Raw genomic sequence first — 26,609 nt, forward strand, 5'->3', positions numbered from 1 at the left:
TGGTATAGAGTGAATAACGACCTGAGCACGCAACCTACAAAGCATGTGGGGGCTCGAACCCTCTAACTTCCAAGTACGTAGGCTGTCGAACCCTCGACCTTGGAAGTATATCGAAACTGGTACCCCGAACCTTCCAAGCATGCAGCGTATCTAACTCTCGACCTCCGATGCATATAGCGTTTGAACCCCGATATTTTCCGTGTGGTGTATTGAACCGCTGGTCAGTAGTACACAATGCAGATCAGCAATTGGCACAATGTTCCCAAATGCTTAAACTACTCCAGTGAAGTTTCTGCAGAAATTTTCTTATTTGAGTTGTACGGGTGCACGTCATATTGCGAAATCGCAAACCGTCGCCCTTTTATTATGGTGGTTTATTTGTATTACAATACAAAAACTCTTTGCAGATGGTAGGTAAATTCATGACCGGCACATTGTATATTACGATGGGCGTGCTACAGCAATCACTTCGACGCTTACGAAACATGTTAATAAAAGCTTTGTTGACAAAGTAATCGTGCTTATGAATGCTTGCAAAATCCTATAACAGCGTACTAACTACACTTCTATATTACATTCTCATTGCCTTGCATTCAGTGTTCATAGATTGAAATGCGACACTGCGAGCGTGGGGCCGCCGATACATGCAGCGCAGCCCGTGGAAGGAAGATGTTGCATTGTGGTATACAACGAGGGTGAGCGGGGTTTGAGCGTACGCTTACTGCTTCCGGATGCCAATCAGGGGGACTGTGGTTCTCCGCAGCGCCAGCGTACAGTGTAGTGGTATAGCACATTACACGATGTTCCTTCTACGGGTAGCGCTGCATATATGAGCGGCCACGCGTTGCAGTGTCGCATTTCAATCTGTGAGCACTGCACATGCCCTTCTGTGCGAAGAAATAAGCTGATAAAATGTTTGTCAGGGTCTATGGAACCAGCCGTAACTGGTAACGATGTTTCTAAAGCGCCAAACTCCAGCCAAGCTGTGACCATCAATACCGGTGAGTATATGTAGCCAATTTTTCCAAAATAGATACATACTTATATACATACAAAAGCAGTTTCCTGCGTCTGTTTTACAGGATCTGTTATAATAAGCAACATTCACGCTTTTTGGGCCGAGCATTCTTTCTACAGGCTGATTTCAGTTGATCGGGCATACAACTCTCTGAGCATTTTCAATAACTTGGATGTCATAGTGAACATTAAACAAGCGTGGAATGGCAATAATTATTTGCCTAATAATGTAAATTTATTTACATTTTATGATCTTTTTTATTTTCGGGGCACGTTTTGTTGAGATAATGGAGCCCGGTCATAGTGCAAGCTAGCTCCGAGGTTAAATATCGGCTGTGAAAGCTTATTGAATGTAGCTGACATGCCATAGGCGCTTTTTGTGCACTCAGTTTTGGTTTAGAGGCACGCTTAACAGAAAGCTTACTAAGCACCTGGCACCCAGTATGAAAGTTACAGCTGAAATTTAACCCCTGGGGCAGCATGTGTTTGGATTATAGGTTGAAAGGCTCTAAATAAAGAAAAAAACTAAAATGTTAATAATAATTTTATTTTTAATCCCATGGTTAGTGCACTACAAATTTATGCCCAAATCTCTGCTTTTTTTCGTGTTTAATGAAGCCAGAATTCTGAAATTTTCTTCAGGCCAGGTTGCTCACGGTGTGCTGGGCCACAACAACATGGCAAATTCCTTGCTACCTGGTTGCTCAAAAGGTTGGACAGCTATCAAATATAAAGGACAGCTCTCAAATATAAAGATGTTTTATCACTCACGGTCAAACTTTCTTTCAGACAGCACTCCTTTGACTGGGGACTGGCATGTTTGTGGCACAGATGCTAATGAAGTTTGTGAACCGCAAGATTCTGGAGGAAACTGTGGTACGGATATGGAAATATCTTGACTAATCCTAACTGTGTAAAGGCATTGGCAGATGAGTTAAACTGAAAATACCATAACAAATATTTTTCTTATAGATATCTTCAAAATGCCTCACTGTTAGTTAGTTAGTCAAGTTAGTTCAATTTTGGTTCGTTAGAACTCCTGCTTTGGCTCACCTCAAAGTTTTCTGATTGCTGTTCAACAAGTGAGCAATATGCTTGTTTGTTGTACAGTTTGTTGCTGTTTACTGTGTACTTGTGCTGTGCTGTTGCTGGACATCCGCACCACTTTCCAGTCGTGATGTATAATTTATGACTCCATATAGAAAGGAGCGGGGTAGAGTGCTCTTAGTGGCCATGCATGAATTTTCAAAAAAGCATGAGAGCTGGCCTACGTCAACCTAATGGTTTGATTTGCCAAGTATACTTGATGCATCAAATTTGCCGACATTTAACTAAATTTAGCTGTACCTGGCTCTTTAGTGATAGTTTTTTTTATTCAGTAAACTGGCACTTTGTCGATATTCTTATCATGTATTGTTACATTTTGTTCAAATAGTCTTAAACCAGCATATGCATATGAATGAGCTACTTCGTTGATTACAGCAAATGCAGGCTTACGTACCATAGCTCCTGATGAAACAGTTGCGAACAGCAGCCTACAACGTGCCAATGACTTGTCCCTTCTGCCTACAGGAAGCACGAATGATCTGTCGCTGCTGCCTAAGACAAACACCAGTGACCTGTCCTTGCTGCCTTCTAGAAGCGCCAATGGCCTGTCCCTGCCACCTACGAGAAGCACAAATGATCTGCTACCTGCGAAAAGCCAGGTTAGGAAGCACGTCTGCAGTGCGTGCCAATTCACCACAAGATACCTTTATGGCTTTCTACATCACACAATAGATGTACACATGAACAAAGTCGCGCTAAAATGTACCATATGTCACATGTGGTATGCCCACCTGCAACATTACAAGGATCACATAGAAAAATCTTGTTCATTATCTGCTGTTGATAACGGATTAATACCTGTAAATATGCTGGACTTGGAAATGTCTGGTTCTCAGGCTAGTAGCCAGTCTTTGTGTGCCTCGATCGCACTTCATGGATGTGGAAACTAGTTCAGTTAACCAATTTGCCGGTGAGGCTAACACAGACATTAGTACTGCAGAGACACCAGCTTCAAGCCCTCAATTCATTACCAAACTGTCATGTTTGGCTAGGCAACTGAAGTCACAATATAGATGTACGAAAGTAGCTGTAGACGCAGTAGTACATGGAGTTGCAAATATCTTGGCAGCGGCCTGCGTTGCACTGGATGTTTCAGCTCTTCGTAATTCCAGTGCAAGGAAGGCAATTTATTGTTCTGAAGGAATATATGTTGCTCCTGTAGAGGTAATTGATTGTGGGAGTAAGGGCTATATTATTCCTCTCAAAGGCTTGCTTGAAAATCTGCTGCATCACCACTATTTTTTCCATTGCTTCAAATCCAAATTGGACATCTCAAGCAGTGACCTTCACAACGATTTCACTGATGGCACGAGATTTCAGACACATCCCGTTGGCAGTTCCCATGACGAAAATTTAATTGTGATGTGAATTTACTGTGACGATATTGAGCTGGCCAATCTGATTGGCATGAAAAGAGGCTCTAGAGGTAAACTAACAGTTTTTTATACGTCATTTGTAAACATTAAAGCATCAGAGAGATCGAAACTGAGTAATATTTTTTTACTGGCTGTAGGAAAGTCAAAGGACTTGAAGTCAATAAATGCAAAGGCAAAGCTCCTGAGTGACTTTTTTTCTACTATGAATGAACTAGAAACTGGGTGTGTCCTTCAAACAATGCATGGCAAAGAAACATCTTTTGGGTACCTGTTGGCATACGCTAGAGACTCCTTGGCATGTCACAGCAGTAGGATTGAAGGAATCATTCAGCAATAATGTCCGCTTCGCATGTAGGACTTGTATGGTTCCAACATATGAATTTTCTCGCTTCCACTATGAGATAGAGTGCTCTTTGCGTACCCAGTCTCAATATAAAAAGCAGTTGTTGCAACTTGAAAAAGCCGAATCAAAGAAAAGCTTTACTGAGCATTCAGCACAATGTGGTATCAATTCTAGGTCTGTGCTGTCCAAAATCAACCACTTCTCCATTTTGACAGTCGTGCTTTATGATACGATGCATGTCCTGCTAGAAGGCGTTGTCCCGTTTGAACTGCAACTTTTCGCAAATTTCATTGTGAGGGAAGCTTCATGGATCAGTTAAAGCCAACTCTACGCTGCCCTGTCTCAATATTCTTTCCATAAGTTTTTGAGCAAAAGTGACTCTCCCAGGCTTTTTGAATCTGATTTCAGTTTTCCTTCTTCAGCAAGTTCTACTTATGTATTTATGCTGTAGTTTTGCTTAGAATAGATGACCTTGTGCCCGGAAACAATGTCCAAGAGCCACACTGTGAGGGTTTTTGTTGTTGTGCATAATCACACAGCTGTTACTTTCTCCGGTGCTATCTCCTGATGTGCTTTGGGATGTTGAGTACCTTATTGCAAGTCATAATGAACTTATTGTGAAGCTGTATGGCTCAGATGCATTTAGGCCTAAGCATCACATGCTGCTGCACATGACCACACGGATAAGACGCTTGGGTCCTTCTCGTCATCATCGAACAATGCGTTTTGAAGGCAAAAATGGCCTTCCAAAATCCAAGAATATTCTGGAATTTCAAAAAAAACATTCCCTTATCAGTTGCTGACTTTTTTCAAACACAAATGTCCAGTGACCTTTGGCAAGCGCCAGGTCACCCCAAACTGAAGAAAGCGCAGCGTGGCACGCCAGATGTTGGAATGCCATTCATCCTGACGTCTGATTTCCTGCATTGTGGTATAGAGACCAGGAACATTGGCGAAGTGGCTTCTTCTGTGTCGTCGGCCTATGTTGCTAATGTAAAGATCTCCATTTCTGATGTTTTTGGGTTTTCAAGAAGTGATGGTCCACTGTTTGGAGAGATACAGGCAATTGTATCCTCGTGCAGCAACATTTATTTTGTTGTGCACGTGCTTGTTCAAGCCAGGTGTGCAAAGCATGTGAATGCTTTTGTCTTGCTGAAGACAACGCATGCAATGAAAATGCGGTCTGAATCGCTGTTGCAACCATGGCCCCTGCTTGTGTACTCAAATGTGACAACAGTTATGGGATCATGAAGCGTCTCCATGAGCCTCCTGTCTGAATAAAAATGTTTTTTTAACATTGGTGTAGAGCCCCCACAGCCCAGAGAATGTTTTATTCTATATGTGCAGTGGTGTCTTACACTGAAGTACAGTTCTTATTCCAGGAATTCTTTGAGTGGCTTCTCAAGAACTTGCCTACATTTTCTGCGTGCGGGCAACCGCTCCTTGAGGAGAAAGTGCTTTCACAAAGACAGCACAAACAGCTATGTCGCCAGCTGCGGGCAGAAATCGCACCCTTTCTTGAGTGAGTTATTTCTTCCTCAATAACACTAAACCATCCCTTGTGTCATTCACCAGCTTTTTATGGAAAAGCAATTCTTTGCTTTTACATGCAGAAATGGAATAGGTGCTTCAGAATAATATTTTTGCTGAACTATCTGCAGTGAGAATGATATAATCACCTGCAGCAACACTGCCCAATGTCGTTGGATGTACAAGGCCCTTGGAAATGCTCTTCTAAAAATGTACCCACGCATGATGTGGGATGAACCAAAGCCGGAAACCGGCTACAGAACACAAGCCAGCTTTATGTGAGTCAGTGCTTATGCTTATAACAAGAAATGAGTGTGCCATGAATTGAAAGCATTGTATTCTGGGTCTTGATTCTACTGAATTCAGAAGCCAAATATCCAATAATATCAAGGAAGTTGTCCATGTTTGTCCTGTACAAATAACAGGTGGCACATTTGCTTCTATATATCTTGCCATTCTTATCGCCTTTTGTACAGTGCGTTCTTAAGGAGGCTGTCGATTGCAAGGAAGGTCCGGAAGCACCGGGCAAGAAAAAGTGCAGGTTTAGTTCTTTCGCCGGCATCCCGAGCAACTTGCCCAAATGATAATGCCACTTCTGAACTGCAGGTTTGTTTCCTAATGTGTTTAATCAACATTAGAAACAACACCATGCCTAGTCTATTTTTTTTGTATACATTCTGGCCAGAAAGGGGCGTTGCCATTTACGCACATAAATAAATACTTTCCAGGCCCTAAGCTCCTCAAGTATGACTGGTGCATCACTTGACATGGAAAGTATAAGAACCCTGCTCACGGTGACGCCCCCAGACCACTGCAATAGACACATGGACCATCTCCCACAGTACTTTTTGGTGGAGGAAATAGTAAGTTAAAGTTACTAATATGTGAAGGTTGTCTGAAGACAAAACATGTTTGGATGATAGAAATCAGGTGCAGGTTGGATGGTAGTGTTTTAGCTGAAAATCCAACATTTCGTATGGGGATTTTTCTAGTTCAGGCAAATTCCTGGCTTAAACCGGAGCTCTTTAGCTTATGCACTCCTGTTCAACCTACAGTCTATTGTTACTAATGTTACTTTATGGGCTGAATATCATACAAGCCACTGCAGATTTGTTTCCCTTAAGAAAATTTATTGCAGGGTGTAGTGCTTATTTCGTGAAACACCACACAGGAAGCAATCATTATGCAAAGGTTATTGACATAAGTTAGAACTTTGAGTTCAGCTGGCAGAAGAGGAAATGTAGCATGAATAAAAGCATGTGCGCGTAAAGAAAACAAAAGCAAATAGGTGGGCAGCTTTCACTAAACTATTAACGCACTTCCAAGTCTGGAATTTTTTATAGTTTAGAAAATACATTCATTAAAAATTGGCTGGTAAACGCGATAGTAGTTTTAATGGTGAACACTCCCAAGTAGGTAGTTCTCAGCGAATGCGCCACTTCACTTAATTATTAAGTGTTATAATCTGTACAGCTTAATTTTACGATGTCAAACATTATTTATTTGAAGCCCATTTTCTGAACAGTCACTCATCCTAATTTTCAAAATTTTTGTGTTGCAGCTGTGCATTGAGGTGGAACTTCGGTTTGGATTTCAGATAAGAGAACTTGAAAACAATCTCGCTGCTGTGGCACGAGTCTTTTCGGAGGAGGAAGAACGGGAATGCATGCTGGTGGGGATGTTATGAAACGCATACAAGGCAATGTTGACCACAGTCTCATATGTGAGGTAGGTGCTCTTAAGCACTTTGCTGCTCAAATCCTCTATATATGTGTGAACAGGATTCCTTTCGAGACTGAAAAACCTAGTTCAATATATTCGCACCTCTAGCTGGCTAACACTGTTAAAGTGCGATGTACATTATTGCGTGGTCGGGAGCTGTCTTTAGATGCCTTTGCTTCTTTAAAACACATTTATTAAAGTATTTAGGGGCAGTATCTAGAATAAAATAAAATTGAGGCTTTTCTGAGTTAGTAAGGATAGCACAAAGCCATGAATGAAGTCCCTTCACTGCTTTGCGCAGCAATACAGCTTTTCCCCCCTACGTAAACCTGCCTAATTTTTGTGAGTGTTTCTTGCAAAGTTTACAACAATGACTCCGCGATTATTAAGCAGATTGGCTTGCGAGTCGGAAAGTATTGTGGCAGGTGAAGTGGCGCGCTTTGAAAAGGACGAACTGACTGGCATGTGAAATCTATTGTAGAGAATAGAGGACGAAAAAGGATAGAACTTCAGATGATTGTGTCATTTGGCTGAGCGTCGTGCCGGAACGCGCTGTGCGACGTTAGAATATTATTGAATTAGTCTCAGTGATATGTTGCACTTTGTGCCCTAGGCGGTCGAGTTTCTTGTGATGCATATAAGTGGCCAGAAAGGGCTGTAGCGTGGACATTCCCTTGTTTTGAGGTAGGGCGTCCAGGTAGCCATAGGTGTATTTACCGGGGGATGAGGGGAGCACTAGCCCCTTCACTTTCAAAAGAGGAAGGCTGAGCCCCCTCCACCCACTTTTGATTTGGTCCCTGTTGGCAGGTATAAAATTGAATGAGCTCGCGCAAGATGGGGTAAGTTGTAAATTATGGGAAAGGCCTTCGTTCTGCAGTGGGCACAGCATATGCTGATGATGAGGACGGTTGGCAGCACATTGGAAAATTCAACAACTGAGGCGAACTTTTGTTTCAGCATAGCAATTATGTAATTAACGGACCTTTAGTACGTATCCTGTCCTTGAGCTGCAGTGAGCATTGCCTTTCATGCCCCACCACAACGCATAACAGGTTCTCTCAGTGCGAGCCACCTGCGCGACGCTTTCATGCCCTGTGAGCCAGCGTTGCCAAGGACGCAGCACAGACCTCCTCATAGCAAGTTTCAGCTTTAAACCACTTGCATAGGTGTATTCACCAGGGTCGGGGGAAAGAGGACCATACCTCTTCCCCTTCACTTCTGAAGGCGGGTGTTGTGGGCTGCATGCACGCACTCGAGTGTACTCAATATCTGGTGTAGTTGGGATGCATCTTTGCTGAAAAGAATGCAGACGTAGACCAAAGTGAACACAATATTTGGAAATAAGCTGAAGTATGCTGGTACAAAGCAGGTTCTCTGAGAAATGAAAGGAATTCGAGTTAGCGCCTCTCTCTGAAGTTGCTTGTTATCCTGACAACTGCAACCACTTTGAAACCAAACGACAGAAATATCTCAATTTACGCACTGCACTTTAGTTCATGCATATATAATGGATTTGATTCTATATTCAAGGTTCTTCTTTGTATTATAGTTGAATGCAATATGAAAATATAGCTGCTTGAACAGCCCTGCTTTTTTACGACGATTCTCATCAGCTTTCACATGCGATCATGAGTCCTAATGTGTATAAAATGAAATTGATCTCATTTTCTCGTATAGTGAATGTGTTGCTTAGATTTTATTGCAAGTGATGTTGGTCTGGACAGATCATTTATATGTAGTGACGTGAGTATAGTGAACATGAGTGCGTATAAAGAAAAAAGAAAGTGCGACGTATGTTTTGGCTAGTGGACCAGCCTTTGTCAAAGCGAAACGTTCGGAAAATGTACTGTACAATAACAGTGTGCGGCGTACTATCCTTTTTCTTTATTATACTACCAGTGCCAGCCCGATATATATACATATATTGGTCGATATGCCATTGCTGGTGCCGATATGTGGTTTACATTTATGTCGTGAGAAAACTTGTGCCTTGTCTTGCTCGTTGTGCGACCTTTCATTGCCTTTGAATTACGAGCATTAAACTAATGGGCTACACATGTCAGAAGATAAATAAGTTCGGCTTATATCCTGGGCTGAATAAAAGAATTTTAAATATATAGGAAGACAATTGATTCATTCTTTTTGTGGAGATATTTCTTCCAAAAAAATTTGGTAAGAGATGCGAACATTTAAGATAACAATGCAAGGGAACTGGCTCGACCTACACTAGGCTGCAGATGTGAGTCTTGAGCATTAGTTGTTTTCAGTGAGTTAGGAAATCTAAACTACTAAGGCACAATCAATGTAGGTTGACTGTGAGTAACACACCTGCCCGGTTTACTAGTGCCGGCATTCCGAGCTGACTTCTCTCCTTTCGCCATTTTTCGTACATCTCTTTGTTTTATTATGTGGGAAAATGCGACATGCATGCCATGCTCTAAACTACATAAATAAACTTCGGGCAGTGGTTTATGTCATCTTTAATTTCTTTTCATAGGTGGCATTGCCAGTTGATGAGCTCCAAGTAACAGCACTTCACATTTACTGCGCTCCAGACAAGATATGTATTTTTGCTGGCAGCCAAGCTGAAGTCATCATTGTCTCCACGTCTGGATTACAACGGGCACTTATTTTTTGCCTTTTGACATATTATGTTAAGAACCTAGAATATCCGTTTGCATTTTACTAAATGCTTGCTCTCATGCAAAAAGTTGTGCTGCCAGGAGACAAGCTAGTGAAGGGATAGCTTTCTACCCGTCTGAAAAGTCTCTTTGCGCTCCTAAGCAGTAAAAATGTAATTAGGGCGTAGTGCTGTTCGTGCTGCTTTACATGTTTTTCACCAACTATGAAGTGAAAGAAAAAAACAACACATTATGTGAGTTACGTCAATGCTGTTAGTTAGCTCCAAAGGTGGGAGAGGCTTATCTGATAAGCAGCAGTTTTTTTTTCACGTCATACATTGTTTACTTCTAGTCTGAAGCAGTGCATTTACTTGCTCTAGTCATTTGTTTTTCTACCTCGTCGTGAAGGCTGGTTAATATTGTTTCACTTGAGTATTCATAGGCCTCAGAATTTCTGATAAACATAGCTTAAGCCTTTAATTCACCCACGTAGATGGTTCTGTTTTGCAAAATGTAATGCGCTGTGTTTTGAGAAAAATAGAAGTACAAAGTTTATAAATTCGTCGCTGTGCATCAAGAACAGATATCGCGGTTCTGTAATTGGCTTCCCTTAGACTATTCAAAGCAGAAAAAATCGATATGTCATCTTACATTTTACGTGAATTTGTTACGTTGGTTACAATGGTTCAGCAAAATCTGTATTTTCATATTACTAAGTTTTTTTGACATTCATGTGTAACATATCAATTTTGTCCGCTTTGGATGTACTATTAGATGCAATTCGCCAGAATTATCGTTTTTCGTTGTTGACTTACAGGGTTGTAAACTTGATAGTTTAGTTTTTGAAAGTTTTATATTTTTGCCATATATTATTCATTTAGAACCTACCTCAAAAATTTGAAACCAACAGCCACTAGATGTTAAGTTTTCTTTTAAATGCAACAAACCTCGTCAAATTTCGTGCAGTGGTTGCGGAGAAAAGCGAATTGTGCTTTTACATGTATTTAGATAGGAGCACCCAAGCTAAAGCTTCCTCCTAATTAAACTGAGAATATACATAAATGGCAGTTGTATGTGCCACGACGTCGCGCATAGCTATTAACCCAACATAATGTAAGAAAGTACAGTTTATCAAAGTATTGCTTGAAACCGCCACAGCAGGGCATCAGAGACCAACGCCGATAGAAGGCAGAAGACGTCACTTATTTTCCATGCCCCTGCATACACCACCTGCGTTAATAGAACGTTATAAAAATTTGTAATGGGAAGTCAGATATTGCAACAGGCACAGTTACTTTCTACTACATATTCTAAAGAATGTCTAACACATAAGAATGTTACAAAAATGTGTATTCCATAAAAACTTACAAGTCACTTGACTATCCGGACACTTTAAACTTTCAGCACAGGTCACCCATATCATGGCCCATTTTTTTAATAAATTCGAAATTGATGTCTCCTTTCTTCTCCGAGCGCAGCGGCAGAACTTTGTAAGCTTCTCGTATAACACCCTCTAACCATACATAAAACGATGGTCCTGCCGTTTTCGTTTAGCCTCTAAGTAAACCATACATATCAAAATTTGGCGGCAAATGCTCCCTAACATTGTCCACAATTTGCAAATACTGCGTTATTGATTTAGTTTCTATCAAGGAAGCGTGTGAATCGGCGTGTAATATTTTTGAGCGGCTTATGGTCGCACTTGACAGTTTCGCTGTTGAAACAGAAACAAATCAACCGCAGCCTAGGCAGATACGGCCGCCAGTATTGCCTCGATAACTAGTCAATCTATTGTTAGGATGTTTATTCCGTATTATCACATCAGTCGTCCGATATTCCAATACGTCATCTGAAACGTGCACTAGCTTTTCGTTAGGTCTTACTCTTAAAAATATATCGGGCTTTTTCTCGTATACCAATGTTGGTATGTTAATGTGATCATTACTTCCACTCCCCGCCTTACTGCCTCCTGATATGAAGTTCATTAAGAAAATAAACTTACCTGAATTGACCTGACACCTCGTCACTACTAGTGAATTTGGCCAGTTCACCAACCACAGCTGCCTCAGCGCGCCCGACCGCAAAGACCGTCGGGCATCGCCCAGACCTATATGTACATACCATTCCCCCTCCCCTCCCCCTGCAGCTGTTCCTAGTTCTCATAGCAGCGACAGGCAAAACGGATCCGTCTCAAAGAAAATAAATGCTCCTTGTGAAGCAGGATGACGTCTGGCCTTGGCCTCCTCGCCGGTCCTCCTTCCACATGGGAGCGTATTTAGGCTCTCAGCTGCCGGGTGAAGGCGGGCGGGTTTAGCTCACAAGCGGAAATCCTTTCAATTGCATAATGGCAATTGGTTTCAGTTCTAAGAAACAACACAACACGAAGTTAATGGGGACTGGCGCTCTGCAGGGGGCGTGGTCTCAGACACCACAGCGGCGCACCTTCAACGGAACAACCGTGATATCTTGGAGGCCACGACCCGAGCGGTACTCCAGTCCTGTACATCTCGTGAGCGTTGAAAAATAACTTTCATAATTCCAGTGATCAGTCAGCTCTACATTCAACATTATTTATGTAAGAATGGTGCTGGAAAAGCCCGATTTTTTTTTTTGAAATCGGGCTTGTCATCGACGGGAGACTGTCGCGGGGATGACACAGAACGCGTAGACGCCGTAGTCGTCGGGCAGTGCGCGCACCGTGCCTATTGTGGCCGTTGTGGGAACCTTCTTCTAAGACCGCGACAAAGGAACCGGCGCGAAACAGCCTTTATTTTTTAGCAAGCGTTTACTTGGTAAAAGTACGCGATCCTGTATTTCCGCATTGACCAATTTCCTTAGCAAACGACCGGAAATTACCAGACTATCAGTCTTTAGAAAGATCGTTCACAGTCACGAGAGTAAGACGGGGAGACTCCGCATGCGAATCACCCTGTTGCCTTGGTTTGCAGCAGGTTTACTGCTTATTGCTTTTTAATTGTATTGTATGTCGTTTTGGGGAAAGGAGCAAACACCATAGACTCAAATAAACGTAACATCGCGTAGACGGCACTCAATGCTTGAAAAGGCGGACCACTCACATGACTATCTTCATGCGGAAATGGTGATCGGTGTGCCACCAGACCATGCTCAAAAGCACTCGGTGGCAATCGGTCAGTGAATGTTTTGCGCGGGGCACCGAGGGATAGGAAACTTGGTCCCACTGCCCCGACCGAGCGCTGTGGACTCAACTTGCGGTGCTAGGCGCCATCGGCGCTGCCGATGTATTTTATGTATTTTATTTATTTATTAAGTACTGCTAGCCTGAATTCCAGGCCTTAAGCAGGAGTGGGTTACTCTTCGGTACAAATATACCTGAACAACAAAAAGAGCACACATACAAAAAAATGTAAATGGAGAAAAAGTGAATGTTGTGTGAAGTACGGCACTGAATCATATAATTTCAAATGGTAAAGTGTTATATATATGAACACACATCATATCGCAATATTAGATATATGAATACACATCAAGACATATTTGACAAGTGCGTTGCTCAACAATTGACAATGTGAAGGAAACAAGAGAAAAAAAGGGTATTTGGTTCGATGCGTTATTCATGTCAATGCGATGCACCATATAAAGAAAACATAACTGTAAAAACATCAAAATAAAGAAAAGCAGGAGATAAGTGCGGCGCTTTCATGAAACATTGCTAGATCATTGGTGAAAAGACACTATGATTTCACATTTTGAAGTGCGGCAGTGAAAGCGGCAACAGAAGAGCTCTCGATTATTGCTCTGGGCAAACGATTCCAATCACGGATGGTACGGGGGAAGAAAGAATTCATGTAAGTGTTGGTTCTACAATAAATTTCGCTAACTTTTTTTGAATGGAAAGAACGAGTGGAACGCTGCGTAAGAGGTTTCAAGTACCTGTTTTTGTCAATTCCAAGGTTATCATTGTATATCATGTAGAATTTTTTTAGCCTTTCGCGGTACCGTCTTGTTTGAAGGGATTCTAGATTTGCAGAAGTTAATAGAGCAGTCGGCGATGTTTTGCTGCTGTACAAATGAAAAATAAACGCTGAATGCTTTCTAGTTTCCTTATATTTATATTTGTGTGCGGATCCCACACTGCTGCAGCGTATTCTAGTGTTGGTCTTATATACGTTTTGTAGGCCAAAAGTTTTACATCGCTTGAAGCTTTGGGAAGTGTTCGCCGTAAGTAGCCTAGTTGTCTCATGGCTTCCTTGTGTATGTATGTGATGTGATCATTCCATCGAAGATCGGATGTAATATTTACCCCTAAATATTTGTAACTTGGAACTACAGATAGATTGTTACCGTTGATGCTATAAGTGAAAATGAGTGGGTTCATCTTACGCGTAAGTCTCATCGCTACCGTTTTGCTGTGGTTTATTTGCATTTGCCACGAAGTACACCAATTTGATATTTGGGCTAAAGATTTGTTAAGAGAAACCTGGTCGTCAGAACTGTGGATTTCGTTATATAGAATGCAATCATCCGCAAATAAGCGGATTTTTACCGGTATGTCTTGAGCAATGTCGTTGATGAAGATTAAAAAGAATAACGGCCCAAGAACAGAACCTTGGGGGATACCTGAATGTACGTAGGCAGAATCTGAACTGACATCGTCGATGGACACTGATTGCTGCCTAAAAGACAAGTATGCTGCGATCCATGCAAGGAGGGAATCGTTTTTGAGTATAGGTGTTAGTTTCGAAAGGAGTTTAGGATGCGATACACGATCAAAAGCTTTCTCGAAGTCAAGGAATATGATGTCAACCTGACCAGATTTATCCAACGCTGCGGCAAAGTTGTGAATGCTCTCTAGTAGTTGCGTTTTTGTAAATGTAGGGTCGCCATGGGTGTTCCAGTTCGACCTAGCATTTCTATGTGTAATTTTTCGAAAAAATGTTGTAAATACAAGTTGTCTCGAGCTTCATCTGCGTTCACTTCTATGCATCTGAAGCATCCAGCGAACGTACCGCCGCTATCCTTAGCGGCAGGACCATTTACTTGCGTAAACTGTCTCTTGCAGTGCGGCTCGAACGCCCAAGAGAAGAAGTAGTACTCGAACCCTCGAGAGGGAAAAAGGAAAACACGCGTCTTTACTACTAATTTCACAAACTTTTTCAAGCAAAGCTAAATCTTTAAAAAACACAGCGGCTGGATTTCTTGGTTTCCGTCAAAACCTCCAGAGAATATTGCATAGCGAGGATTACCATGTTTTACGATGCGCCGCATACCGTATTATCGCAGGAATACAAGAACCACAGGAAAATAAGAAAATGTTCCTGAAAGTTTGTTTCATGGCATTTCCTTCTCATTTCAGAAGATTTATACGCCTACGGCTCGAGCGTCTACTTGGGGGAGGATGTTCCGACTTTCGAAGAAGGATCATGTAAACGTCTTATTTGAATGTGGTGAATACATAACTGAGATCTATAAAAGAGCGGGGTAAATAAATTTTATCCATAATCGTGATTGCCATGATTAAGTACGCTGCAGGACAAAGGCATTCTCGTTGTCTCAACGTGCCTCGTTCTATGTCATTCTTGTCCGCTGCATCCTCTGACTTAAGGTGCCCTAATATCGTTCATGCAGCTATCACCGAACACGTCCAACATTGTTCCCCTTAACCTTCCTGTTGTTTTTGCAGAAGCGGTGTTTCAAATTGTGGTTCACTCTAATACGCCATCGGTTAGCTCCTCCGCGTAATACCTAGCTTGTTCATTTTAGGTAATTACCGAGTACAGCAACGTACGAATGATCAAAGGATGTGTCAGCGAATAAATAAAAAAAAAGCAGAACACGTCGTCTGGCTTGGAAAAGAAGCACGAAAGAATAAAATGTAACAATTACCATCTATTTAAACAATAAATTTTAAGTTGGACAAAGGAAACATTGATGTCAAAAAATGGACGATGCATTTTGTTAGATGATTCAGTTCCCTTAAAATTGTTGAAAGCCGAATGTATTTGGCTCGGAAAAGAATTCGGGGGTACTAGGAGCATGCAGATTCAAATCATTACACAGAGTGTCATGACTGACAGTGCCAGAAGGTGACTACACCCTCCCCCCCCCTCTCCTGTATCGGGGTGTTTGTTCTATTCTAGGCAGTCTAAAATTTCTGGATGTATTTCGTGGATTGTGACATTGGATACCGCGAAAGAAGACACTTTTACCAGTTCACGGCCCAGTAATCGTTAATGCATGGTACAAAACCAATTCAGTGCAGCCCCTCTAAATTGGGCACAGTTATTACCGCCTAACCCGAAATAATTTTTTTAATGATATGAAGAGGGGATTTTCCAAGCTATAATATATGCATATGCAAGCTATAAATATGCGTGACGTACATGGCCGCACATTCGACAGCATGTCGTGGACAGCAACCTGCGAAAAACCTTGAATGAAAAGTTATGCGCTATTGCATGCTTCTCTTCCTTATTCCATGGGACCAAAATTAGGATCCTCAAAATGAATTTCAATAATCTGAACATTACGCAACGAGCAAGGGAACTAAAATTGATGGGTTAATTTTTTTTTCAAAATCCCTGCGTTACTAAGCCAAATGTGTGTATTACACGGTATCGCGGGCATCCGACATTCTATACTTGAGCTCAGTTAGAAAAGGTGCATTGAGGAAGGTAATGACATGTTGGAGTAACATTATTACTGCCAAAAAAAAGGACAAATTGGAGGGTAGCAGCAAACATAAGCATAGTTATGACGTTAGTAGTTCTGCAAGCAGAGCAAAACGTCGATAATTGCAAGCTGAGGTTGACAGGCGATAACTTGAAGACGCCTTCGTCCTGCTGTGTACTGTCGCTGGTGCACCTCATTTTATTTGGATGATCGGACATGGGGGAAGGTAACATTTAGCTACGGATGGATTTACTTTAATAATGGCTGCAATCACACATGGTCGCCGCTGAAAAAAACTGGAACTACGGTTTGCGTTAGCTTTACTTCGCAATAAAGGGCGTCATACAGTGCTATGAAGGAGCAACGCACTGTAGATGCTTCTTGTTAGCTGATATTGCTGTGTTTCGTTCTTGCGGTTGTGATGGTGCGCATAATCTGGGGACCTTTAAGTTGCTTTGCACTAGTGCCTGAGTGGATGGGACGTGGAGTTTTTCACGGCATTACGTGTATGAAATGGCCAACAAAGTAATCATCAAACAAAAAGTTACCCTCGTCGAGCAATAGGACTGTTGCCCCAACGCAATATGTATTACAATAACATACTGTAGCAGTTATGTATGGTTACCTGGCTAACGTTAGCTGGGACATCATGTATATGATAGCTGTGTATCCTGAATCGGCCAATATCTATATTTCCAAGCTGTGTGCAGTCTACTAAGATGTGTCCGTACAACGCCTGTTTGCTGTGTATGACTGCAGCCTGGCGCTAGAAATATTCGAAATCTCGAGCTTTCGTTTCTGCTCGATTTGAATGAACTAAAGCGCTTTTTCTTGAGTTGGCAGGCAGAAATGCAAATGCAAGTCGCAAATGTTCCTAGTTATTCTTCTGCAAGGGAGTACTTGTCGCTGTGCACATCAAGGCACCAGTTATTCAGAAATCGCGTGGCGTAACTAAGTCCACCTCAATAATTGCTAGACACGTAAAACAATGTCCTGCGCCATCACACATCTTATGTGTGATTTTTCGGTTGCGAGAAGCAATCTATTGTTTATGCAATCTGGCCATGTTTCCATTTGTTTAAAAATATTTTTGCTGCGATGGTATTCCCCTTTGCTTCTCCAACGGACCAGGCAACCTACATGCAGATTGAGAGATGTTGTCAATACGTCGTAATGTTGTAGTTGGAATTGTACTGCGGATACGGTTCCCTTTCAGTCGATTCTCACATACAAGTCCCTTTGTATTCTTAAATGGCATTACATATATGTTGTGATGTAAATAATGCGTTTGTAATTTTTGTTATTGTTGTAAACCGTCTGCGAAGTACTTTAATATTTGATTTCAATTAATAACGAAAACATATGTGGCATCTGATTCGATATGACAATACTGTTATTCAATTACACTCAGAAATTTTGCTGTTAGATCATCCCTAGTGTGGCGTAAATACGTAGCTCAAAATTTTAATAGATGAATGTATTGAGTGACGGCGGTCTACCTTTAGCTGCGAAAGTTGAACAGCACACCTCACGTGCACCTTGTTTGCGATAAACTATCGGTCCCTAGTCGTTTTCCAGCGGCCAAGCACAGGTAGTTCTCATGTCAGAGGGATCATGCCAAAAGGATTTAAGAGGCTTGCAAAGTTTACTTGAAAAACAACATAGCGCAAAGTGAAGTTCATGCACGTCATCCCTTAAAACTTCATTTTCAAAGGTAGAGGTCATGGCTTCAATCGCGGCTATGGCGGCCGCATTTTGATGACGGTGAAATTAAAGAAATATATATATATATATATATATATATATATATATATATATATATATATATATATATATATATATATATATATATATATACATATATATACATATATATATATATATATATATATATATATATATATATATATAAAGCTTCAGTAGTTAGGTATAGGAGCACGTTAAACCACCCCGGGTAATAAAGATTAATCCAGGGTGCCACACTAGGGCGTGTCCCATAATCGGATATAGGCTTTGGCTGTAAAACCCGTGACTATTGAATGCCACTTATACACGGCTATCGATGCAGTACTCTGTTGCACTGTTCGACGAGCTTGACAAGCACGCTACCGTCATAATTGTCGTCTCTTTTGACGTCGGCGAATTGCCTTGCCTGCGCTTCTTGGAGGAGAGCTGCAATAAGTAATTTAGGAGAGATACCCATGGTGGAAGTACGACTGTGGTAAAACTGTGTCCTAGAGGGTCCATAAAAGAATATATGATTTGCAAGGCTATTGGATTGCGGCATTCAAAGTATAACGGTTTGCTCTGCGCTGATAGATGACAAGGAGCATTGCTGATTTGAGACGCAGCGTCGTCTTAAGGACTAAGATTGCTAGGAAAGCCACGCTAAGCTCAGCGCGGGACTTCTACACCGCACCATCGATCTCGGAGGTACTGCGAGAGCGAGAAAATCTTACTGAGAGATCACAGCCTTTCCGAAAATATTGGAAACAGCGTCGAGTAATTAAATAAAGGAAAGCAGGGAGACTAACCAATAAATGTTACATTAACCGAGTGAACAGGACAACGAAACGGGTAGTAAACGGACAATGAGAGATGCAGAAACGACACAATGCATGGAGAAGCTGGTTATGGAGCTATATATAAGTGCAATGAGTGAACTTACGCAGGAAACGTTCTAATATCGGTGAAATGTCGGTGTCCTTGTTTTAATCCAGATCAGATGGCTGAGAACGCGAAAGAACTGTCGATGACTGCGGCACCTGCTTGCAGCGTAGGCACGCAATAGCAACCATTTAGTACGCTTTCTTACCATGCCGCAGGCGTGAATGGGGACATAGTTTGTGCACCCGTGGTGTTCAGGTTTGAATACCATAGATAAAAAAACAATAAGTTCGTGGTTGAGAAGAGTAAAATTACAGGCAAAGGCAAAGAACGACTAGTTTTTAGGGCAATTCATCGTGAAAACTTACCAAAGCTTTCGCTAGGCGAAAGTTGACACAGCGTGTGCTTGGCGTGTTGATGGTGTCGGGATAATAAACTGATAATGAGAAAGGGCTGTGAATGGTAATGTTATAGCTTTTTATATGCTCGCAACAACGTGCGAACAAATATCCCAGACTGCATATTTAACGAATAACCATAGCGCCGCATATCCACGCGACGTGCGTTGCACTAAGCGCACAGCATCGTCGCATAGTGGGAACAGAAACAGTGCCGTGAGACAGGCTTTAAAAGTTACCAACTGATGTTTTACGTGCCAAACTATTATCTGATTAGAAGGGACGGCGTTGTGAGAAACTCCGGTTAATTCTGACCACTTGGGCGAAAATAATTCCGCGAATCATGTGCACGTTTCGTTCTGAAGCTCGGACATGATTATGTGTGGCTGCCCGCGCGGGTAAGGGCACACAACCCGGCCACCGTATTGTGGAGGTAATCTGCGGCGGGTGCCAAGACAGGTCGAGCCGACATAGCAATGGGTTCATGTGCGCTGTCTTTCCGATCGTCTAGTGTTACAGGTCGTGTCAGCACAGCTTTCAGAGACATCGAGTTTCTTGAGTTGCGGAGAGGCCACACGCAGCGTCGGTTCCCTTCTGCCTGTGTTCTTTATCACGCCGGCGTTGTTACTGCGAGTGCTCGTGGCCGCAGAGTGAGATCTTTTCGTGGTTCTCGGTGCGGCAATGACATCATGCTTTCGTCGCGTTCTTGCAAACTAGGGCAGGCAAGCAGCAGAGCGGAGGGAAACGGGGTGGTTGCCCAGGTTGTGGGCGCATAAAATCGACAGTAAGCCGCTGCCTCGAAACATGAGGTCTGGTCGAAACGACGGCCGTAGAGCGGCCAAAATAGCAGCCTTGATGGAGACTTCAGAGCAAATAGTAGAACAGGAAGAGGAGGTCACTCTCTTCACAGACGCTTCGTTACCCAAGTTTTCATCGAAAGCAGCGCTGGCAGTTATGACGCGGGATGTGCTCCTAACCTGCACATCGATCAAGACGTCCTTTCCGGAGGTGGCAGAAGAGGCCGCGACAGCGCTAGCACTCGCGCAGCCAAAGGTGGGAAAAAGTGCCACTCATTCCTCTCAATTCTCATTCTTCTGATTGTTTGAGTCTCATGATCCGGATCCGCGGTCACTCCCTGCCCTAAGTATATGTATTCCCTTACCAGTTCCAGTGCCTCGCAACCTATCGTAAACTGCTGTTCTTTTCCGAGACTGTTAGACAACTTTAGTTTTATGCAGATTAAATTTTAGACCCACCCTTCTGCTTTGCCTCTCCAGCTCAGTGAGCATACATTGCAATTGTTCCCCTGAGTTTCTAGGCAAGGCAATATGATCAGCGAATAGCAATTTATTAGGGTATTGTCCATTGCCTGATTGCAACATGATTGCCTCTGGCCTTGCAATACAAACATACGCAATTACTACATACAACATAAAGTTAACTATTAATTTTTGTAAATTAGGCTGCTCATAGCGATACTTATCAGCCCATTCTGTGTCCCGTTAGTACAAACTCATTTCCACAGGTGGTCTTCGCGTCCCACTCAGTGGCTAATTTCATGAAAACCATAAGGAAGGCTAGCTCGAGCCAAAGCACTCCTCCGACAGGGAGGAGTGCCTCCTGGGAAGCACGCTGTTTACGGACGCGGCCAAATATCCTGGCAGACGAGCCTATGCAGCGGCGGTGGTCAACAAAGATGGCGCGGTCATCAACGTGTGCATGGTCCTAACTAATAGTCCTGAGGTGGCTGAGCAGTCTCTCACTCCTAGAACACCGTAAAAGCTTGGTCTTCTGCGACTCCAAGAGGGCAATTCTGTCCTTCGGAACAGGGTGCATATCCCCGACCGTCGACAGAATACTTGGTATTCAGGACCTCACTCCACACTATATCAATTGGTTCCCGGCACACATGCAACGATTGTTGGGGCCGCTCCCTAACCTCAACCAGACGGCACACGACGCCGCCTGACTGGTGAGGAGGCGCGACCCCCTCGTCACTTACAATGATCTCACCGAGCAATATAGGTTCGTCAAGAGAATTAGGCCGCTACCGCACAAAGCAGTCTATAAATCACAAGAAGTCACGTACAGGCGGCTTCAGACGGGCACCCACCCATGCCCGGCCTTCCTGCGCAATATATTTCCGGACGCGCACCTTCAAAATGCGTGTAGCTTTTGTAATCATTTAGCTAGCCTTGCTCACATGCTCTGAGGTTGCCCCCTGGAGCCGAGGTCTAGAACCAGCAAGGTGGAGTGGGTCCGAGCTCTATGCAGCTCGGACCTTCAAGTACAGCTCTGGGCTGTCCATCGGGCCCTCGACGCGGCGGAGGGGCATGGCCTCTCTATCCGGACGTGGGAGAGGCCCGCTGCGCGCTATTCACGCGCACCGACGGACCTCAATAAAGTTATTCTGCCATCCGTAAATAAAGCTTTATTTTCAAAACTCCTACATTCCTCTGGTGTATTGTTGCACAAAATTAAAAACAATTTGCAGCCCCGAAGAAGTACCTTGATAAGTGTTCTTTCTCATTTCAAAAAGAATGTCACATTCTAAGGCACTTTGCGTCAGACATATTATGTGGTGTGGCAAATTTTGTACATGAATAGCCAAAAAAAAAATAATGATGAGGCGTCAGATGTATAACTTGAATAGGCCAGCTCAAGAAGAAAGAAGCTCTTGAAAATATTGCGAATCGCAATTTTGAGAACTTCAAAAGCGAACCATACTAACAAACTTTTAAACGCCTCTATTAAGAATGCCCGTAATTAGGTAAAATAACGTTTTCAAAACATGCGCACACAGTTTATATGTATCACAATAGCTTTGCAGCTGAATATTACTTATACGTGTAGTTTATACAGTCAGCCAGGCACCTGCTTAAGATAATCTTAATAAATATTGTTGACGTTCCCCTACGACCTGCAAGTTTTCATTGTCTCTGTGAACTTGACGTAGTCGAATACTGTGAAACAGAGAACCTTGTAAACCTTCGCCAGGAGTTCACCATCTTTAATAAAGAAAATGTAAGGGAGTTGGTACTGCAGGTTCCCCAATATAGAATTCCAACGCTTCACGCGTCATTTGACAGTCATTTTAGAATACGCTAAAGCGGACGAAGGCGAAAACCTGCGGGCTCATGATATATTTGTTAAATTACTTGACATTCTCAATCAAATGCATTGTTTTTCCTATTACTTGTTTTATGCCACCTAAGGTCGTGGGCTCTAGTGCCTTAATTGAGTCAATCTTAATTAAATAGGCATCTATCAACTTCGCCCTGATTAAATCGAAAGGACGTGGGTTCGACTCCCACCGATGGTTATGAGTTCGACCATCAATGGTGGCATCATCAATTTTGATGCCATTGAATTTTGGTCCCACCAAAGGTCGAGGGTGCGACTGCCACCAAAGGTCCCGGTTTCGACTTCCTTAGTTATCTTTGCCTCAACCAAACGTCATGGGCTCGACTCCCACAGAGGGTCGTGGGTGGCACCATCATGTTTGATGCCATAGAGCCGCGCGGTAAATTTTTAGATAACACGAGACAACGAATTTTTCAACCCATGAGGCACTTAGGGCTTTCGCTTTATTAAGCAGATGAAAGTCTGACACGAAATTGAAGTTCATTTTGAATAGAAGAGGAGGAATGCGCTTTCGCTCGCATTTATTTGCAATGGGCGTTGGCGACTATCTCTCTGACACAACAAGAATAACATAATAATTCACGAATTCAATAGTGGGATGGCTCATTACATTGCTGATCGTCTGTTCAACATTACTCTAATACCCCCAAAATACCATAAAAAGTTGCGTTACCACATAATTACTGCTGTTTATTTTATTTCTCTGTCTGCCAAGTAAATCTGTTCCCTAATTCGGATAAAACTTCTACCACACCCTGACTCACTTTTTCATTTCAGTTTTTCATCCCTTTCCCTCCAGCCTTCAACCGCCGGTTCCTTGGCGAATCCCGCATAGTGGGTAAGCGGCACAAGTGAATGAACAAGCAAATCGGCGGGCGAGGCGCTCGTGCAAGGCTCAGCCAGCTTTCCTTCCGGTTCGCGGGGTCCTCACCGGCACTGCTTTTTGGAATTCCGAAAGAACCCCTCGGGCCCCGTCGGTGTGGACATCTTCGACTCGTCAGGTACATTTTCAACCGCTGCTGGCAAAATTCGTACTGGGGACATCTCATTTCCATACCGTGCAGTCCGACTGCATCTCAACGCTAACCCTTCCCTTGCCGACCCTTAAAGCTGCGAAAAACGCTCTTTATAACATAGCTGGTGCTCGGCACCATTCCTAAACGGGCACGACAGAAATAAATTGGTATGAGTAAGTTATGCTCCTGAACTTGTGAAGCGCCAAACCATTAGGGGCCGACGACCAATTTTTACGGCGTCGGCTTTCTTTTACTGCATGTTAAGTTTGCCGATTAGTGCACAATCCCCTTCTGTTAACCCGCAAATTGTCGTGAAAATTCTTTATCAAAATTTTTCAATCTGCAGTTGCAATCGTGCCCAGGAAGTCGTACGCCAGAAGCATGCTGGACACATTGATGAGTGCCACTGCAATTCTACGCCTGCATTAGTGGGAAGTAGTAGTAGGAAATGCCAGCAGTGCTATTTATCTAGTGCTGGCACCCTTTTACTTTGCAGTTCAATGCTTTTTCTATCTCGCAGAGGAACCGCAGTATTCCAGGTACTCACTCGCGAAATCGCGCGGATCCACCGGAATGCAATAACGGATGCCATGGCTCCTCAAGGTCCTTCAGTAACACTTCATTTGGGCCTAGTTGGTATATAATTCTGAACTAAACGTAACAGCGCAAACACCTAAGACGAGCCACAAAAAGGAAAGACACGACACACACAGCGCCAGTGTGTGTCGTGTCTTTCCTTTTTCTGGATCGTCTTAGGTGTTTGCGCTGTTAGGTTCAGTTCAGAATCCTCAAGGACCTTTCGTTCTAGTCCCTGCAGCAAATGCAGTGCCGCTTGTCAGCGTTACCGTCCTTTATCTCACAATACGCATAAAATACAGCGCAAATGCTTATATAATACAAACAGTGCAATCTTAGACAATACATCTGGTTCCCATTATAACAGCAGACTTGGATACGATGATTCGCTGTGTTGTGGTGAGCATCCAGTGCTAGTGTCAAGGCTTCGTCGCAAAATGACACGACATATCGTCTTTCGGCGCTTTCTGTGCCAACTTAAACTTACAATCCCTACATAAATCGCAAAGAGCATGCTTGATTCTGTCACATTCAACATTAGTCGTTTCATTTTCATCAGTACGTCAGGAGAAGCACTGAATTTTAGTGAGTTCCTCTTACGCAAGACTAAAATATGTGTGTTTATGGGAGGGGGGCGAGAGTGAAAAACCGCTGCAAGAACAACACGAGCGAATTCACGCGCCTCACGGATGACGTAATGAATTGTTGGCTCTAGCTGGCGTTGTCACCGCGAATTTTGGCAGCGTGCGCACGGCCATATTAAGTTTTTTGCGATAACAATTATATGGATATTCTAAGCTCGTTAGCGCCGTCATCGGCATTGCAATGAAGTTCAGTGTAAATTCCAAGTGCGATAACATACCGGCCACGCCCCGTATGCTGTGGATGCGAGCGAATGCATCCATAAGTGAGCTGAGAGGAGTGTCGGCATGATCTCGCGCGTGCGTGAAAGAAAGGAGGGAAGGAAGCGCACCGTCTTGCATCCCTTGCATGGCAGGAGGAGGGGGTAGGGGTGTTAGGGGTTTCACACCTGCGGCAGCTATGTGCTATGCGGCCGAGTGCAGCCGCGCGGGCCCCATCTCGGAAGGGATCAGACGTCGGTAAACAGTTAACGTGGGCGGAGGACTGATGGTTTCTATGCGCTTCGTATGCGTTCGCGTTTGTAGCGATAGGCAGCGCGAAGGACAATTTGTTCGCTGCTGCTGCCGCTCTCTTATTATTACGCATTTATGCACATACCTCACATGTTCTGACGGGAGTATTGCGTGAAGACGGCAAGAACAATATGTAGCGAAAACAGGCGAAATAAGTAGCAACGAATGAAGCTGGAAAAAAAAACGCCGTTTAACATCCCGCTCAAGCCAGAGTTGTGACAGCGAGTGTCCGCGGTCATCGGGCGAGATATGTTTGTTTCTTTGTGCGCGTGAATACGCAATAAACGTTAGTTTAGTTAATAGGCGATTGTTCACAAGTTTATAGAGATGAAGAAGAAGAAGTCGCCGAAGGGAGCGAACGCACTTCACGTCGGCTCCGTTTTCCAAGAATTTCGCTGTGATTATCGCTCATTCACCTCATGAATGTAACACCAGCGTATGCAGGAAGTCACCAAGATTCTACTGGCACCATATTCAAGGTGGGAAACAACTTCCTTCGCAATCACAGAGGCTTTTCACCAGCTCCACGCTAACCCTCACCGGAGCTTGCTTCACCGGAGCGGTGATGGAAGTTCAAGTGAACGGGGAGGACATCTCCCCTGAAGAGTTTCTCCAAGGCAACGGTTGGTGCACCATTCGATACAAGACCCAATTCAACCGCGAGGCCGCGCAAAGCAACACCCAGAACGGAACCCACTCCCTCACCGGTGAGGGAGAGAACGGCGACCGACAGCGTTCGCGTCAAAGACAGCGTAACGTCAAGCAGCAAGTCATCAGGAACAGTAAAATGCCACTACTCCCACGAAGTGATTTCAAGGTCGTGATACGACCAAGAGGAGGCCTCGACGTTGCCGCCACCGGAACCGTGCTCCTCGCCTCGGCCATTTACCGGGCGGCCAACGTACCGGGGCAAGAAGCAGGGGAGGACACGGTGTGCACCAACAACCGCCAAAACATCATAGTCGTGAGTACACCTCACGCTACTCACGCCGCTAAGTACAGACAACTAGAAGCCATCACCATCGGTGATCGCCGCCACGAGGTCAGTGCCTATGAGACGGCCCCCGACTACACGGTGAAGGGAATCATCAGGGGAATCCCGTTGGAGGAGGACGCCAAGTCCATTCACACCAACATCGTTCACGCCCGCAACCCCGACGCCCTGGCAGCCAAACGGCTCAGTAACACCAAGACGGTCATAGTGGCCTTTCAAGGACCGCGAGTGCCCTCCTACGTCAGGTACGGCGGCGCCCTACTTCGCTGCACCCTGTATCGCAAGCAAGTCGACATGTGTCACTGCTGCGGGAGACTCGGTCGCCGCATGGACGTGTGCCCCAATCCTCAGGA

The 26,609-nt window shown here is 43.6% G+C and overlaps 1 protein-coding gene and 1 pseudogene across 5 annotated transcripts in view; both read left to right on the forward strand.

Annotated features, from left to right (window-relative positions):
• Window positions 1-928: 928 nt before the first annotated feature.
• Window positions 929-5,094, forward strand: LOC139055691 (uncharacterized; annotated as a pseudogene).
• An 18,284-nt stretch (window positions 5,095-23,378) lies between these two features.
• The window catches only part of LOC135918257 (uncharacterized), a 203,042-nt gene continuing 199,811 nt past the window's right edge, over window positions 23,379-26,609 (forward strand). For all 5 annotated transcript variants that reach the window (XM_070533552.1, XM_070533551.1, XM_070533555.1 and 2 more), the window contains exon 1: window positions 23,379-23,517. The gene's annotated coding sequence lies outside the window, so the exon portion shown is untranslated. The remainder of the gene's footprint in view (window positions 23,518-26,609) is intronic.

The sequence above is a fragment of the Dermacentor albipictus genome, chromosome 2, assembly GCF_038994185.2.
Source record: "Dermacentor albipictus isolate Rhodes 1998 colony chromosome 2, USDA_Dalb.pri_finalv2, whole genome shotgun sequence".
NCBI lineage: Eukaryota > Metazoa > Arthropoda > Arachnida > Ixodida > Ixodidae > Dermacentor > Dermacentor albipictus.